The sequence below is a fragment of the Pteronotus mesoamericanus genome, unplaced genomic scaffold, assembly GCF_021234165.1.
Source record: "Pteronotus mesoamericanus isolate MK-2021 breed Mesoamerican mustached bat unplaced genomic scaffold, CSHL_Meso_final scaffold_651, whole genome shotgun sequence".
Taxonomy (NCBI): domain Eukaryota; kingdom Metazoa; phylum Chordata; class Mammalia; order Chiroptera; family Mormoopidae; genus Pteronotus; species Pteronotus mesoamericanus.
In genome coordinates, this window is record NW_026555325.1 from 45,824,529 (window position 1) to 45,839,472 (window position 14,944).

General features: G+C 34.5%; 1 pseudogene; it reads left to right on the forward strand.

The window, feature by feature from the left end:
* Window positions 1-7,094: 7,094 nt before the first annotated feature.
* On the forward strand, window positions 7,095-8,031 carry LOC129061682 (E3 ubiquitin-protein ligase RING2-like; annotated as a pseudogene).
* Window positions 8,032-14,944: the final 6,913 nt, after the last annotated feature.

A 14,944-nucleotide genomic window follows, 5' to 3' on the forward strand; every position in this document is an offset into this window, starting at 1 on the left:
ACCAGACACCTTTAGCTAGGAATCAGGTTAGGAATGCATTGGCAAGATGAGGTTTAGTTCTGACTGAAGTCTGGAAAGAGTCAGTGTAACACTGTGAGCTTCTGGGGCCTGGTCCAACGTTGACTTAAGACAGGAAGTGTGTGCTGGGATGGCGTTCTGTCAGACCTAGTTGGGCCTAAGACGTGCAGTAATCATAAAATGTACTTGAGGTTTTATAACTCCAACTGGTAAATTCAGCATTAAGCCTCTTTTTCCTGTTTTCTGACCGAATAGGAATTCTCCCCTTAGGTGTATTTAAATACTACCTGGTGTATTTTGGCTTTTGGTAATTAGAAAAGCAGAAGTATATGATGTGTGCCATGTCTTTGAAATTGAGACTGCAGTGATATCACAACTAAAGAGAGCACCATTAATCATAAGGGGCAGGCTAGAAACATCAGGGAAAGAGACTTTTTTCTGTAATAAAAACCAGACTAAAATTGAAATGGTGTGGGAAAAATGCTGAAACAAAAAAGATTCTAACTAGTATATTTTAATACTTGAAAATATTTAAACCAAGATATTTTAAATTCATTTATATACATATGTATTATATACAAAAATGTGTACACCTATGCAATGTGTACATATGTTATATACAAAAATAACATAATCGCCATATTATGCTTTATTATAATTTAGTACTTAGCACATGTATTTAAATATTAAGTTTAGAAAAATGTAAGTACTTTAATTTTAAATACTTATTCTTAAGGATCCATTTACAATTAGAGGTACAGTCTTTAAAATAGTCAACCCTCCCTGCTTTTTTGAGTTTCAAGTTAAAACAGAAACCACATCAAAGAAATTATGCAGAGGCAGTAATACTGATAAAAGCTGAAAGTAAAACTGCTGTGACAGTAAGTCCCAGCCTCCTTTCTTCCAAAGAAAATCTAATGTAAGTAATGATGATTTGTCTTCTCTATAATCTAAGAGAATGACTTCATAAGGACATAATGAAGTAGAAAAATTTACTCATGTTTATTCATGAACATATATTTAACATAAAATAAAAGTTTATTCATGAACATATTTTTAACAGAAACGAAATATTGTGTTTTGTGAATGAGATAAAAAGCTTGAAGCAAGATGACTTTTCATGAAGTTATGTTTTTCATATAATTATTAAAACTTTTAGCTGTTAACAGGGTCTGTGAGTTAAGGTTAGAAGAGCAAAATGAATTGAACACTTAGATCTCAGAAATAACCATCTAGTTCTAATAAAAAGGAGCAGTGCACTCAAATGTGGAGTAGTATTTATTTTGTTTCCTATAAAACTTTGTTTAGATAAAGATAGTTACTCTGTCTTCCTTCAGCGTTCAGGTCCCAGAACAGTTGAAGCATTATTACTTTTATAAGCATTTAAATTTTTTTGCAGAGACCATATTATTCTATGGTTCTTAATTAGTGCAAAGTTCATTCAGTGTTTTCAATTGTCTCCACAAATACAGTGAAGTCCAGAATACAGGTTGAACAAAAGTCAACTATGTCGTATTCCAATTATTTCTATCATATAAGATTGTTAAAGGAAGAGAGATCCATGATTTCATACCTATCTCATTTAGATGAAATTTAGCTAGTCTAACAAAGTGACCATAAAACACAACATATGAGTATCTTAATGCATTCAAAATTCAAAATGTTTCCATCCACATGAGGGGTTTGTGAGAAGTCTGGCTAAAATAAGCAAGACCATGTCTCATGAAATCATAGGTGGTGTGTCTTGAATGGCTAAATGAAATTTGAAAGTTACCCTGACCAAAGAGATAAATCGTTCACTATTTTATCTTTATTTATTTTCTTAGAGGAGATAAGAAGTCACATAAGGATGAGAATGAGAAGGTATATGGAAGAAGGTGAAGGAAGGTGAGATGAAAGAAAGGAATCAAAACATACAGAACTAAAGGAACTCAGATAGAAGGCAATAAATTTCACTGTGTATATTCACTTATACATGTGCTGCGTGATTAATCTTTGCTTCAATATTTGTTTTAATATCTTATTTTAAATTTTATTTTATTTTTTTCAAATACATTTGTCTCTGCCTTCCCCCACCACTTTCCTTTACCCCCTCCCCCCCTCAAACCCTCCCCTATGGTTTTGTCCATGAGACCTTGCTATATGTTCCTTGACTTTCCCCTTCCCTTCCTTTTCCCCCGCCCACCCCCTCCCTCTTTCCCTCTTGTCTCTGTTGGTTTCTTTTCCTTTCAGTGTTGCTGGTCTTAGTTTCCTTGCATCTTTGTATTGTTGGTGCGGTTCCACCTATAGGTGAGATCATACGGTATTTGTCTTTCTCCTTCTGGCTTATTTCACTTAGCATAATGCTCTCTAGTTCCACCCATGCTGTCGCGAAGTTTAGTAGTTCTTTTTTTCTTTCTGCTGCGTAGTATTCCATTGTGTAAATGTACCATAATTTTTTGATCCAATCATCATAAATGACCCTGAATAGCCACAGCAATTTTGAGAAGAAAAAAACAAAGTAGGAGGGATCACAATACTGGACATCAAACTATACTACAAAGCCGCTATACTCAAAACAATCTGGTATTGGCACAAGAACAGATCCATAGACCAGTGGAACAGAATAGAAAGCCCAGAAATAAGCCCATGTCTATATGGACAACTAATATTTGACAAAGGGGACAGAAGCATAAAGTGGAGTAATAATAGCCTCTTCAACAAATGGTGTTGGGAGAGCTGGACGGCTACATGCAAAAAATTGAAATTGGATCATCAGCTGACACCATACACAAAAATAAACTCAAGATGGATAAAAGACTTAAATATAAGTCGCAACACCATAAAAGTCCCAGAGGAGAACATTGACAGGAAACTCTCAGATATCCCACACAGCAATATTTTCACCAATATGTTTCCTAAAGCAAGGTACATAAAGGAAAGAATAAACAAGTGGGACCTTATTTTTAATTTTAGACCTGTGAAAATTTATTTAGTTCTTATGTCATTTACCAAAAAGTAGTCCTTTTGTATACACCCCTCAAAATTGAAAAGCAGTACTCAAAATCAGCAGATTCTTCCACATCAATATACTTCAAAAATATTATACTAACTGAAAGAAGCCAGATGCAAAAGGTGACATTCTATATGATTTCATGTAGATGAAATATCCAAAATAGGTAAATCCATAGGGACAGAATGCAGACTGGTGGTTGGATTCTGGGAGCTGGGGGAACTGGGAACTGGGAAGCAACTGCTTACTGGGCAAGGGCTTCCTCGTTGGGGTGATGAAAATGTTTTGGAATTGGAGATAGTTGGTGACTGCACAATATTATAAATGTACTAAATATCACTGGATTGATCACTCTATAATGGTTAATTTTATATTATATAAATTTTACCTCAATTATATTTTTATTTTTTTACATTTTTTAAAAGATAGCCTTTCTAGTCAATGAGATGTAAATTGGAAGTAAAGGAAATATCCCACTCTTAGAAAAAAAATAACTATAGCAAATTTTGGAATATTTATCTAGCATTTAATACATATTCGTCTGAGCATACCAATATTCTCACCTCCAGAAGTTATATAGTCAAGAAATGTATGTGTTTTCAATAGGATCTGGGGATCTAAAACCACCCACACATATTTCATATTCTCAATAAAATAATTAAACACCATTCTAAGTGACTAAACTGTGTTGTAATTTTTAATATCAATATCTCTAATTTTGTCAAATTATTTATTCTCTTTAGCACTCAGTTCCTCTGGCTGTAAAAGGAAGAAGTTGGCTTGCCAGTGGATGTAAACCAGGGACATACAACAGATGTACGCATGTATACATGTGTTCTGGTTCTCACTCCTGGGAACCAGAAGTGAGAGGACAATGTCTTGGCAGGATTATTTTTAAAAATCTTCATCTTCTCATGTTTTGATTAACAACTATGAGATCAAATAATCTCTACTTTCCCTTATTTTTTCAGAGTAACTTATAATTATGGCCAAATAATGAACCAACAGGATTAGTGGACTTTTATATATTAAAAATATAGTCATGAATATATTCTAAATAATGTTTTAGATTATTTTGTTTTACATTGTTATTATAGCAATTGTTTCCAAATTCTAATTCTGCATCTGTAGATAAATTATATATTTTAATTGTTGGACTTTTTATTTTACCATATGTATTTTATTCAGATATTTGAAAGGTGCATTAAGGATTTACTGCTTGTGCTCTGGTTGGTGTGGCTCAGTGGATTGAGGGCCGGCCTGCCAGCCAAAGAGTCACCAGTTTAATTCCCCGTCAGGGCACATGCTTGGGCGGTGGGCAAGCTCCCCAATAGGGAGTGCATGGGAGACAATTACATACTGATATTTCTCTCCCTCTCTTTCTCCTTCCCTTCACCTTTCTAAAAAAATAAATAAATGAAATCTTTAAAAAAAAAGAATTTACTGCTTGTAATTACTGTGAAATTTCTATATTCTCATAGATTATTCACCATGAATGTGATTATTATTCATAAAAGGACTTAAAGTCGTTTTTTGTGGGTAGCCACAAAATTAGGCAATCAGACAGCCATCTATTGCAACAAACAATTCTTGAGGAACTGTATCTTGAGGAAGATGTAAGTCAACTACAATGACCCAAAAATTACTCAAAATGCTAATATTAAACCCTATGACATACATAGTATCTCTCCAACTTTCATAAATGTAACTCTTGGTCCTACTAAGTTATCCCTTTGAATGTAGACATGTCAGTTGATTCTGATTTCAATTGCCATAAAGTCTCTACTTTATTCACCTTTTAATTGTCTAAGTTCTGTATAACAGGAAAGAGAAAAAATTACCTAAACTTTAGAAAAGTAACATTTAATGACTTTGATATTGTGTTGAGAAATTGATCTTAGAAATCTTGATCTATACAAAGAAGATAATGTAATATATTCTCATTTGCTTTCCAGTTCTTACAGATGTGACTTCAGCGACAGAAAGTTTTAATTTGTGCAATAAATAGGTAACAATTGGTGAGATAGAGTCATTAATTTTCTTTTGCCTGCAGCTGACTTCATATAGAGTTGCCAAGATTAATTTGAGATATAGATATAATAAATGATTTAATTTAAGAAATCTTTATCAAATATCAGGTACATATTAAGCTTTCTTTTTGGTTCTGGAATTAAAGTGAGATCAAAATTGAAATTCAAAGACAATTACTATTTATGTGCAGAATCAAGTAAAATAACTTACTATAATATTATCTATTCTTTTTATTAATTATTTATTAAGGCCTTGTAATATCTCAGGTCCTGGGCTAAACACCAGAAACAGAGATATTAAGAATAAAGCTCTGTTTTCCATGAATTTACTATCTACTAAGATATGCTACTAGAATATCTACTAGCATATTTTTATTAGGAGTAAAAGACAGGCAGCTAAACACCTATGATCCCAGTTATCAAACCATGATGGAGGTAGGCACAGGAGGCTGTGGGAGCTCAGGAAGGGCTTTCTGACATAAGAAAAAGGGGAAGAACATTGAGAATGTCCCCAAAGAGGAAGTGATGACTGAACTAAATCTTAGATGGTTTGGAATCAGTCAGGAAAAAATTATGTCAAGTAATACATAATTATACACACACACACACACATAATAAGCTAAAAATGATCAGTTAAAACTTTTAACTCTAGCTTGTGAAAGGATTCAGAAAATATTTATGAAGAAAATGTCATTAAGCCTAGATCTTGAAATATGAAGGAGGTTGATTAAGTTGAGATGAAGAGAAAGAACATTCCAACAAAAGTTTAAAAAATGAGCAAAGAACACAGGTATAAAAATTAGTGTTTTGTTTGAGCTACCATGGTGATTCTGGTATACATATACACCCTTCCTAAGGAATCTTCCAAGGATGAGCCTTGTTGTAAAAGTGCCATATCTTCATCTTACAGGGGGAAAGAAAAATAATGTCCAGGTTTCCTTCTAGTATCTAATTTCTTTATCAGGTCACTGCCAAATTACCTGCTGAGAATGTTTAAGAGAACAACAGTAGTAAGGATTTATTGATACAGATGCTTCAAAAGAGAAAGGCAAGAAGTGATTAGAAATATATGGTAATATTGATTATTGATCATATTGACAGCACAGTAAACATTACAAACAATAGCTTTATAGTAGCATTGGTTCTGGATTGGGCTTGGAGAAGGCACATTTGTTCTCATTAGTGTTTTAAAATTGGCCAACAAAGTACTATAAAATGTGAGCAAATGAATAAGGTAAGCTCAATGACAAAATTGTTAGTAAAAGGTGGGAGCATGCAGGTAGTCTTAAAATGCACACACAGGGAAAGGAAATGTGCAGTATTTCTAGATTGCCTGAGTCTTAAAAAGATGTTTTACATAAAAGTAGAAGAACACTGATCAGATATAGAATTGATGCAAACATATACAGTGGAATTTCTGTATAAAATATTCTTCTATATAGCAAGTTATCCAATGCTATTGTCTAACAGGTGTGTCCAACCTTTTGGCATCTCTGGGCCACACATTAAATACACAAACACTAACAAAAACTGATGAGCCAAAAAAAAAAAAAAAGGTATTAAGTAAATTTACAATTTGTATTGGGCCACATTCATAGCCATCCAAAACCGTATGCAGTCCATGAGCCATGAGTTGGACACCCTGCTTACAGTGTTTGTAATAAAGATGTAGACATATATCCTTTTCCCTCATTCTGTTTAAGAAAAATGGCCATATGTTTAGATTGACCAAATTTGTGAATGGACGCAGCTCAGTCTTTCTTATATCATGCTTAAATTTATTTTTCTGTTCCCATTTACATGATTTGATATCATATAAACAAAATTCAGCTTGAAAGAGTACACAGAACATGGCATGGATATTAAAATAATGAGTTATCAGCTGCAGTGTAAATATTATATTCTACTTCAGAATCCTTGGGGTTTTCACAATATAAATCATTAACAAGAATTAAACTGGATATTGTTAAGTGGCTCTGGTGGCCATGTTGACTTGTACCTGACTCTTGCTCCAGCCACAGCCAGCAGAGTCTTGGGCCAGGGCAGGAGCCACAATGTCTCAGGCTGTACAGACAAATGAAATTCAACTGTTAAGGATGACAAGGGAACTTAGTTTATATGTATTGCAATGAATATCTCAGGAGGCAATAATGAATGGATTGGATATGTTGAAAAACACCATGACTACAAAGAATTATTTACTCATTTTTGTGCAGACTGTGTTACCACAGCATTCAGAAGTGGCAGTAAAGAAAGTCCTACCTGTCAGAAAGAGCTAGTTTCCAAAAGGTCACTGAGGCCAGACCTAAACTTTGATGCACTCATTAGCAAAATTTATACAAGTCATGATGAGTATGAAGCTCCTCAAGAGAGACTATTATCCAGAACCAACAAGCCCAATAATCAGCAAGCACTCAATCACAGCACTGAGGAAGAACTAAAGATACAGACCATGAACAGATTACAACAAGGCAAGAAACAACAGATTGAAAATGGTAACGGAGCCAAAGACAAGGGTGACACCTCTCACTGTAGTAATGTATCCACATACAGCCATCAGGAAGCAGGACCTAGTAACAAATGGACCAAAACATCTGGTGATTCTGGGTTTGAGCTTGATAATAAGAATGCAACAGTGACAATTGATCCAGTAATGGATGTTGCTAGTGTAATTGAGTTAGTATTCAGGCCTGATTGGACATGAAAAAGATGACAGTGTACAGAAAGGGTACATAAAAGATGCAGGTAATGCCAATGTTGATCACTTATCCAAGTATCTGACTGTGAAGTTAGGTCTAGAAAACTTTCAAAGCAAAAGACAATTAAACCAGATGGAACGAAACAGCCAATGAGAAGCAGTATACCATTTACATAGCAACAGGCAGTGGGCAATTAAATGACTCTTTTTCTTTGGAATTGGTCAGTGAGAAATACTGGAGAGTAAACAAACTCATGGAACTTTCTTATGCACCCACAAAAGAGCACAGATAAACTTTTATTAAAATCAGTTCTGAGAATGAACTTCCTTTACTATTAAGGATATGTCATCATTACTTTTATAGACAGAATCTTGGATATGTTGCCCAGTTTTCTTCCTGAGCCAGATTCATTTGTTTATACAATTGGAATCTTTTCCCCTTACTTTAAGATTTCTTTTTTAGAAGGGACTGTAGTTATTCAGAACTTGTTCATTCCTTTTAAAAATATATTTAAGTTGTATGTCTTCATAAAGTATGGTTCTACTTGGATCACCTTGACCCAGGAATTTTTCATAGTTCTATAGTCTTAAAATTCAACTGGCCATCTTTTTACATCCCTTCAAAATTTTAGGACTTACAGAATGTTAAATAATATGAATTTTGACTTTTTTTCTGGTGTCTTTTATATTTATAGTTTTCTAAATAAGCTGTAGTATCTTCATGAAGACCAAGCCTCAAATTTACTGTACTTAACAGTAAATTTTTATAAGATTTTTGTTTTCATTTTTCTATACTATTTCATTTAACAAAATAAAAGTTCTTTATAAACTTAGTGTCCATTGTCATATAGTTATTTTTTCCATATTTCCCCCTTCTAATTTTGGAATTTCTGACAATGGGAAAGAGAATCAAACAAAATCTCAAGTTCTATGAGAACCTGGTTGACTTAAAGATTTCACTGAAGAAAGGAATATTATATTGGTCTTATATAGCCTTGCAGTGTGTATTTAAAGAGATCTTTTTTGGTATTTGTTCTTCTGTCACTCACTTCAGTTCCTTTATTATGTGTGTTTGATAGTTTTTTTTTCCCCTTTAAAATACCAAAGATGTGAAGATATCTCACATTTTAGCCTTGGTGTAAGATATGTTCAAAGCTTCCTCAATTCTTTTTATGTCAGTAGCTACGTAGGTTAAGAGTAACATGGCACATAGAATTAATAATGGGGAAAAATGTTTGCTTCTGTTTGAAAAATATATTTAGCATTTTGAGTTGTCCTATCTCAGTTTTTAAATTTGGTGATCTGCTAGTTATACACTAGAGAAGCAAGTATACAAAGCTTGAACCCTGCCTTGATTTGTAGTGAATGATAATTCTGTAGAAGGATGTCAGTCAGTATGGTAAAAGTCATTTTACTCTTAACTTAGTTTTATACTCTTAATTTAATTTTATATTGAGGGACTGTCTTCTGCATTTTGACCCAGAAGACTTTATGATGACAAGTCAGAAATAAGATGGGCTTGTGTGTTACTTTTCATCCTTGTCCTTATTTCAGATATTTTCCCAAGTTTATGCTAATACGGTATATTTACAAAGACATGTTTGCATTAAGAAATTAACCCTAAAGGGTTTTGCAAGGGGGAACTAGTCCTCCAGAACCATTGTAACTAAGTCTAGTTATCATAACTATTATCTGTCATTTTTAACAGATTGGGGTCAGCTTCATGTTTTAAATCTTCAGTAAAATAAAGCATTCAATTCTTTACCATTTTATTGAAAATACTTAAAATCTTTTTTTAAGTTTTTTTTTATAATCTGTGCCATGAAATTTGAAAACCACCAAAAGTCAGGGAAAAATTTGCATTCAGTTACTTTTATGGTGTAATGTTATTTTGTATAGACTTTTAATGCATGTCCACTCAATATAACCCTGGTTTTGTGATATTGGTGACATTAAATTAGTGGTTGCATTGAATAACTATATAAATTCTCATTGTGATTATTATTGGATTAAAAAATTAAACTGGGGGCAATAGGCATTTTATCTCTAAGTATCAATTAGCAGAATGAGTTTTATGGTAAAAACTACAAAGAAAATAAGAACATGAAAACAAATTTGACTGTTTGAATAAATGTTGTAGGTCTTGTATCTACTCAGCAAGACAATTACATAAATTTTTATGCCTAAAGGCACTTTTTTTCTTTCTACAGCTGCCTCAGTAGAATCATCACTTCTGAGAGAATCTATTGGTAACAAGGGAAAGATTGGCAGTGTTCACTATGTGCTTTGTGTGAAAGTCAAAGAATGTTTTCCTTCTCAATGTGGCTGTCATGAAATCAATTTCCTTTGAATTTATACCATACAATATGCTTTCAGAATGTCTAGTGTTCATAAACCAACTTAGCCTCTAGACTTCCATTTGATTTCCTGAGAAATCAATAAAAGGTAATGATGGAAATCCTATTTGTACAAATCTTTAGTCTAAAAATAGTATTTTAAAAAAATACAGAGTGACTTACTTTCATCTTTGAATATTTTTCAAGTAACAAGTATTGAGGAGTAATAAATGAAGTTCTAAAACAACTAAACATAGGAAAACAATGATTAGATCACAGTCAAACTGTGGGATAATATCTATAAAATTATTTTATAATACTGTGGATGACTGAAATAAAACATGGGAAAATTTTTGATATTTCAGATTTTAGATTCTCTTAGGACTGAGAAAACACTTCTCTAGAAAATGCCAATTTAAACCCTATTACTCATTTATAAAAAGGGACAAAACTTTTTTGTGACATGTCTAGTGTCTGTTTCTGCAGTTACCAATAACTGTGGTGTAATAAAATCTGATTCACATAATACCCTGGTTTTAATAAGACAAACAGGGATGTATTACTATCAAACACCTCTTTGACATACGTTTATACAATGCCTTTGAGAAAAGATATATCGAAACACAGGACAAGTCTGAAGAATGTATTTAATAGCTAATAATAAGAAATACCCACATTCATTTCTCTACAATTATTAGCTATTATTACACTCAAATCATTTCTTTTTTTCTCCCAAATTATTGAAATGTTTATTAAACTTTATTTTTTTATTTTAATTTATTTTTTTCAAATACATTTGTCTCTACCTCCCCCGCACCACTTTCCCTTGCCGCTCACTCCTTCCCTCCCTCAGCTCTTCCCCTTTGGTTTTGTCCATGAGTCCTTGCTATATGTTCCTTGACTTTCCCCTTCCCTTCCCCTTCCCTGCCCCCCCTTCCCTCTTGTCCCTGTTGATTTCTTTTCCTTTCAGTGTTGCTGGTCTTATTTTCCTTGCATCTTTGTATTGTTGGTTAGGTTTCACTTATAGGTGAGATCACATGGTATTTGTCTTTCACTCCCTGGCTTATTTCACTTAGCATAATGCTCTCTAGTTCCATCCATGATGTCGCGAAGTTTAGTAGTTCTTTTTTTCTTTCTGCTGTGTAGTATTCCATTGTATAAATGTACCATAATTTTTTGATCCAATCATCTACCGATGGGCATTTAGGTTGCTTCCAACACTTGGCTATTGTAAATTGTGCTGCTATGAACAGTGGGGTGCATAGGTTCTTCTGAATTTGTGCTTTGGGATTCTTAGGGTGTAGTCCCAGCAGGGGAATCACTGGATCAAAAGGCAGTTCCATTTTCAGCTTTTTGAGGACATTCCACACTGCTTTCCACAGTGGCTGCACCAGTCTGCATTCCCACCAACAGTGTACTAGGGTTCCCTTTTCTCCACAGCCTCACCAGCACATGTTTTTTATGGATCTGTTTATGATGGCCATTCTGACCGGTGTGAGGTGGTACCTCATGGTGGTTTTGATCTGCATTTCTCTGATGGCTAGTGATGCTGAGCATCCTTTCAAATGCCTCTGGGCCCTCTGTATCTCCTTGGAAAAGCGTCTGCCCAGGTCCTTTGCCCATTTTTTGATTGGATCGTTTGTCTTCTTGGAGTGGAGTGGAGTGAGTTCTTTATATATCTTGGAGATCAAACCTCTATCTGATGTATCATTAGGGAATATATTTTCCCATAGGGTTGGCTCCCTTTTCATTTTGCTGATGTTTTCTTTTGCCGTGCAGAAGCTTCTTATTTTGCTGCGGTCCCACTAGTTTATTCTTTCCTTTATGTCCCTTGCTTTAGGAGAGATATCAGTGAAAAAATTGCTGCGTGGGGTATCTGAGAGTTTCCTGCCAATGTTCTCCTCTAGGACTTCGATGGTGTTGTGACTTATATTTAAGTCTTTTATCCATCTTGAGTTTATTTTTGTGTATGGTGTCAGCTGATGATCCAATTTCAATTTTTTGCATGTAGCCGTCCAGCTCTCCCAACACCATTTGTTGAAGAGGCTATTATTGCTCCATTTTATGGTTCTGCCCCCTTTGTCAAATATTAGATGCCCATAGACATCTGGGCTTATTTCTGGGTTTTCTATTCTGTTCCACTGGTCTATGGACCTGTTCTTGTGCCAGTACCAGATTGTTTTGAGTGTAGTGGCTTTATAGTATAGTTTGATGTCCGGTATTGTGATCCCTCCTACTTTATTTTTTTCTTCTCAAAATTGCTGTGGCTATTTGGGGTCATTCATGGTTCCATACAAATTTTTGAAATGTCTGTTCCATTTCTGTGAAATATGTCATTGGTATCTTAATAAGGATTGCGTTGAATCTATAAATTGTTTTGGGTAGTATGGACATTTTGATGATATTAATTCTTCCAATCCATGAGCACAGTATATGCTTCCATTTATTTGTGTCTTCCTTAAATTCTTTTTTCAATGTTGTATAGTTTTCTGCATACAAGTCTTTTACCTCCTTGGTTAAATTTATTCCTATGTACTTTATTTTTCTTCTTGCTATATTGAATGGTATTTTTTTTTTCTGATTTCTTCTTCTTCTATTTCATTGCTGGTGTACAAAAATGCCTTTGATTGCTGAATATTGACTTTGTATCCTGCTGTTTTGCCAAATTCACTTATTAGCTTGAGGAGTTTTTTGGTGGAGTCTACAGGGTTCTCTATGTACACTATCATGTCATCTGCAAACAATGATAGCTTTACTTCCTCCTTTCCTATTTGGATGCCTTTTATCTCTTTCTCTTGTCTGACCGCTGTGGCTAGGACTTCTAATACGATGTTGAAAAGAAGCGGTGAAAGCGGACATCCTTACCGTGTTCTAGATCTTAGTGGGAAAGCTTTCAGTTTTTGCCCGTTGAGTATGATACTGGCTGTACGTTTTTCATATATCACATTTATTACGTTGAGGAATCACCCATTTATTCCCATTTTGCTGAGTGTTTTGATCATAAATGGGTGCTGTACCTTATCAAATGCTTTTTCTGTGTCTATCGAGATGATCATGTGGTTTTTGTCTTTTTTTTATTTATGTGATGTATTACATTTATTGACTTGTGTATATTGAACCATCCCTGCATCCCTGGGATGAATCCCACTTGATCATGGTGGATAATCTTTTTAATGTATTGCTGAATGTGGTTTGCCAATATTTTGTTGAGGATTTTAGCATCTATGTTCATCAGTGAAATTGGCCTGTAGTTTTCTTTCTTCGTAGGGTCTTTCTCTGGTTTGGGGATCAGGGTGATGCTGGCCTCATAAAGAGTCTGGGAGTCTTCCCTCCTCTTGGATTTTTTGGAATAGTCTTGAAGGACAGGGGTTAGCTCTTCCTTAAATGTTTTGTAAAATTCTCCTGTGAAACCATCCGGCCCTGGGCTTTTGTGTGCCGGGAGTTTCTTGATTACTGCTTCAATTTCCCCAGCTATTATCGGTCTGTTCAAGCTTTCTGTTTCTTCCTCCTTCAGTGTTGGAAGATTATACTTTTCTAAAAATTTGTCCATTTCATCGAGGTTTTCAAATTTCTTGGCATATAATTGTTCATAGTAGTTTCTGACAATCCTTTGTATTTCTGTGGTATCAGTTGTTATTTCTCCTCTTTCATTTCTGATATTATTAATTTGGGTCCTCTCCCTTTTTTTCTTGATGAGTCTGCTTAAAGACTTGTCAATTTTATTTATCTTTTCAAAGAACCAGCCTCTGGATTGGTTGATCCTCTGAATTGTTCTTTTTGTCTCTATGTCATTCAGTTCTGCTCTAATCTTGACTATTTCCTTCCTTCTACTACTTCTGGGGTTTATTTATTGTTGTTTCTCCAGTTCTTGAAGTTGTAGTGTTAGATCTGATATTTGACATGTTTCTATCTTTTTTAGGTAAGCCTGTATTGCTATGAACTTCCCTCTCAGGACTGCCTTTGCTGTGTCCCATAGGTTTTGGACTGTTGTCTGTTCATTTTCATTTGTTTCCAGAAATGTTTTGACTTCTTCTCTTATCTCATTATTGACCCATTCATTGTTTAATAGTCTACTGTTCAGTCTCCATGAGGTTGCAAGTTTTTGACGTTTCTCTTTGAGGTTGATCTTCAGTTTCAAGCCCTTGTGGTCCAAGAAAAAGTTTGGTATTATTTCAATTTTCCTGAATTTGCTGAGGTTTGCTTTGTGTCCTATCATGTGGTCTATCTTTGAAAGACTTCCATGAGCATTTGAAAAGAATGTGTATTTTTCTTCTTTGGGATGTAAGGTTCTATATATGTCGGTTAAGTCTCTTTGATTCAGTGTGTCATTTAGCACCACAATATATTTATTAATGTTTTGTTTGGGAGATCTGTCCATTTTTGACAGTGGGGTGTTGAAATCCTCTACTATCAGTGTGTGCCTGTCTATATCTTTTTTGAAATTATCCAACAATTTCCTTATAAACTTGGGGGCTCCTATATTGGGAGCATATAAGTTTACAATGTTTATGTCTTCTTGATAGATTTTTCCTTAAGTATTATAAAGTGCCTCTCTGGGTCTCTTTTTATGGCCTTTGTTTTGAAATCTATTTTGTCTGCTACCAGTATGGCAACCCCGGCCTTTTTCTCATGCCCATTTGCTTGGAATATTTTTTTCCATCCGTTTACCTTCAATCTGTGTAGGTCTTTTGCTCTGAGGTGGGTCTCTTGTAGGCAGCATATGTGTGTGTCATGTTTTCTTATCCATTCAGGTACCCTGTGTCTCTTGATTGGGGCATTTAGTCCATTTACTTTGAAAGTTATTACTGATAGAAACCTATTCATTTTTTCTCTTTGTACCTGTGTTTTTCTCTTTCTCACTCTTTTCCTT